Raw genomic sequence first — 3465 nt, forward strand, 5'->3', positions numbered from 1 at the left:
GTGGATTGCTGCTTCAATTTAAAATAGGGAAGCTGACATTTGATAAATGACTCAAGAAGCTGATTGGCTGTTCAAGCAGAGGAGATGTTAGCTGCAAAGACCCTGAAGCAGGAGTGAACCTATTATGGCTGGGGGAGTGAGGGAGGGGCTTTGCTGGTAGCTCAGCTGGTAAAGAATCCTCCTGTATTGCAGGAGATCCGGGTTCAATTCCTGGGTCGGGAAGATCCCCTGGAGAAGGAATAGGTTACACACTCCAGTATTAATGGGCTTCCCTAGTGGCTCAGATGGTAAAGAATCCTCCTGCAATGCAGGAGGCCTAGGTTTGATCCCTGGGTTGGGAAGATCCCCTGGAGGAGGGCATGGCAACCCACTCCAGTATTCTTGCCTGGAGAATCCCCATGGACAGAGGAGCCTGGCGGGCTACAGTCCATGGGGTCGAAAAGAGTTGGACACGATTGAGTGACCACACACATCGAAGCACAGAGTAAGGGAGGAGAGGCTTGTGGGATATGAGGTTAGAGTCAGTGGAGTCTTGATAGGGAAGGAATAGTGGAGTCCGCTCTAATCATTGACATTTGTTCCCAGATGGGGAGCAATTGTAGGGTTTTGAATAGAAAGAAGAGTGACAATCTGACTTACATTTAAAAAGAATTGGGAAATTCCCTGGTGGTCCAGCAGTTAGGAGTCAGCACTTTCGGTGCTGGGGCCTGGGTTCCTTGGGGAACTAAGATCCTGCAAGCCATGTGGTGTGGCCAAAAAAAAAAAAAAAAGCACTTCTACTACAATGGTCAGTGAATCTCGTCCATGTGTATGTCTTTGGATTTTAAATAAATAAATAATAAAAACATCTGACTGCTGTGTTGAGAATAAATTAGTAGGAAGGCCAGGTAGGAAACCAGCACAGTAACCCAGAGTGGGTCTCCCTGCCCTCTGACAGTTGGAACATGCGGCCTAGACTTCCAGTGGCAGAGATCTGTAGTTTGGGGACCTGTTTGGTCTCCTCAGTGGACTGTTCCTCTGGTAGAGGCTTCACAATATCGCTTCTTTTTTTTATGTTATGGTTTTTTTGGCAGAGAGTTATGTGGCATCTTTTAGCTCCCCAACCAGGGATCAAACTCACACCCCCTGCATTGGAAGGTGAAGTCTTAACCCATGGACCACCAGGAAAGGCCCCGGCTGAGGCTTTAATGTATGCATTCAAACAGTTCAAAAATAACGTAAATAGAATTTTCAATTGCAATCTGCTTCCTTTTTCTCAGTGTCACTCAGACCTTCAAGTTGCCCTCTTCACATGCAACCAGGTTGTTTCCAAGTTTTGCTAGTCCAAGCAGTGTTGGAATGAGTCATTTAACAAATAGGTGAATGTATCTGTAAGATTAATAACCGAGATTCTGGATAATAGGAGACATGACTTCATAATTCTAATATTCCCGTGTCCTTTTTGATAGAGATTATAGCAATTACATTCAGCTGTTTTTTCAGGATGTGTATTACCTTTAATGGGCTTCCTTTGTGGCTCAGCTGGTAAAGAATCCGCCTGCAATGTGGGAGACCTGGGTTCGATCCCTGGGTTGGGAAGATCCCCTGGAGAAGGGAAAGGCTACCCACTCCAGAATTCTGGCCTGGAGAATTCCATGGACTGTATAGTTCATGGGGTTGCAAAAAGACGGATGCGACTGAGCCACTTTCACTTTCACTGTCGGCAATTCAAGTGAAATAACCTTCTCCCCCACCCCTTCCCTCGCCACCGCATCCCTCCACCCACCCGCAGCCCCCCACCCCCATCCAGATATCTCTCCTCGCCATCCACCCGGGTCTGGGACCCGGGAGGCCCCTCTTGTTGAAAGAGTGGCCGCCTACTGAGGTGAAGGTGGCTCTTCTCTCGAGTAGCCAAGTCAGGGCTTGGGGGGCGGTGGGGAGGGGGCAGGTAAGAGGATGAGCTCGCCAACAACGAGAGCGGGGGAAGAGCCTGCAGTACCCCGTGGACCATCTGCTGAGCTGTAGACAGCGAGTAGCAGGCAGGCAGCGAGAAGGCGGCCCCAGGGAGCTCGAGCTGCGCCTGGGCCTAGAGGAGAGCTAGCTGGGACTGCGCTTCAAGGACCTCACCAACGAGATGATGGTGACCATGAGCGGCATGAGGGTGTTCCCAGTACTGAAGGTGAACGTGTCCGGCCTGGACCCCAATGCCATGTACTCCTTCCTACTGGACTTCCAATCGCTTGAAGTACCTGAACCAAGAGCGGGTACCACGGGGCAAGCCTGAGCCACAGATGCCCAACTGCGTCTACATCCACCCTGACTTGCCCAACTTCAGGGCACACTGGTTGAAGGTGCCTGTCTCCTTCAGCAAAGTCAAGCTCACCAACAAGCTCAATGGAGGGGACCAGATCGTGTTAAACACTGCTTCCCAGGAGACCCAGTTCATGGCAGTGAGCACCTACCAAAATGAGGAGCTAGCAGCTCTTAAAATTTAATACAGTCCATTTGCAAAAGCTTTCCTTGATGCAAAGGAAAGAAGTGATCACAAAGATATGATGGAAAAACCTGGAGCCAGCCGGCCATCTGAGTGCTGGCTGATTCCTGGAACCAGCACCCTGTGTCACCTGCCACCCCCCACCCTCAGTTCAGCGCCCTGCCCTCACAGCCTTCCACGCACAGCTGTGAAAGGTACCTGGCCCTGAGGAACCACCATCCAGGAGACCCCTACCCCAGCCCTTACGCAGCAGAACAATTCTCGAACCCTTTCTGACAATTCATCTGCATGCTCCAACCCATGACAACTGTCCAGCCTTGGAATGCCTGCCCACACCAGCATGCTCCCCATGGGTCCCAAAGCTGGTCCTCCTATGGGCTCCAGCCAGTACGCCAGCCTGTGGTCTGTGAACAGTGGCACGGTCACCCTGGGTGCCCAGGTGTACCCAGCGGGCTGAGAGCCCAGTTCTTTTCTAGGCTTCTCTGCTCACTCTGCCTCCCTCACCCACGTGGTCTCGGCACCCTCCTCCTCGGGGTTCCCGCTGTACAAAGGAGCTGCCACAGCCAGAGACATTGCCGACAGCCAGTAGGATGCCCCAGCCCGCCTCCTGGCCTTGTGGATGCCCGTGTTGCCTCCGTTGATGTGAACCAGAGCCTGTGTCTTTAAGGACACAATGACTCTGCTGTGGCAGCAAGTGTTCATTTGATTGGCAGTCTCCCGGGGCGAGGGAAGGAAATGAGGCCTGTTAACCCTCTCTTTAAATAAGAGGAAGATACATCTTCTGCTAGTTACCTTATTTCATCCTCCGAGGCTGCAGTGCTGTCCTGGGTCCTTTATGTGCTGCAGGTGAATCCGGGTGTGAAAGCCATGCAGGTGGCCTCACTCACCAGGATTCACGGTAGCAGTGACTTGCTAGCAGCCAGAAGCTCTGTTTTGCCTACAACTCATAGATGACTGTGGCATATCAGAATTTGTAAACTCCCCTGTCATAC

At 51.5% G+C, this 3465-nt stretch overlaps 1 pseudogene; it reads left to right on the plus strand.

Annotated features, from left to right (window-relative positions):
* Nucleotides 1–944: 944 nt before the first annotated feature.
* Nucleotides 945–3119, plus strand: LOC104995400 (annotated as a pseudogene).
* The last annotated feature ends 346 nt before the right edge of the window (nt 3120–3465 follow it).

The sequence above is a fragment of the Bison bison genome, unplaced genomic scaffold (assembly GCF_000754665.1).
Source record: "Bison bison bison isolate TAMUID 2011002044 unplaced genomic scaffold, Bison_UMD1.0 scf7180017864280, whole genome shotgun sequence".
Classification (NCBI taxonomy): Eukaryota; Metazoa; Chordata; class Mammalia; order Artiodactyla; family Bovidae; genus Bison; species Bison bison.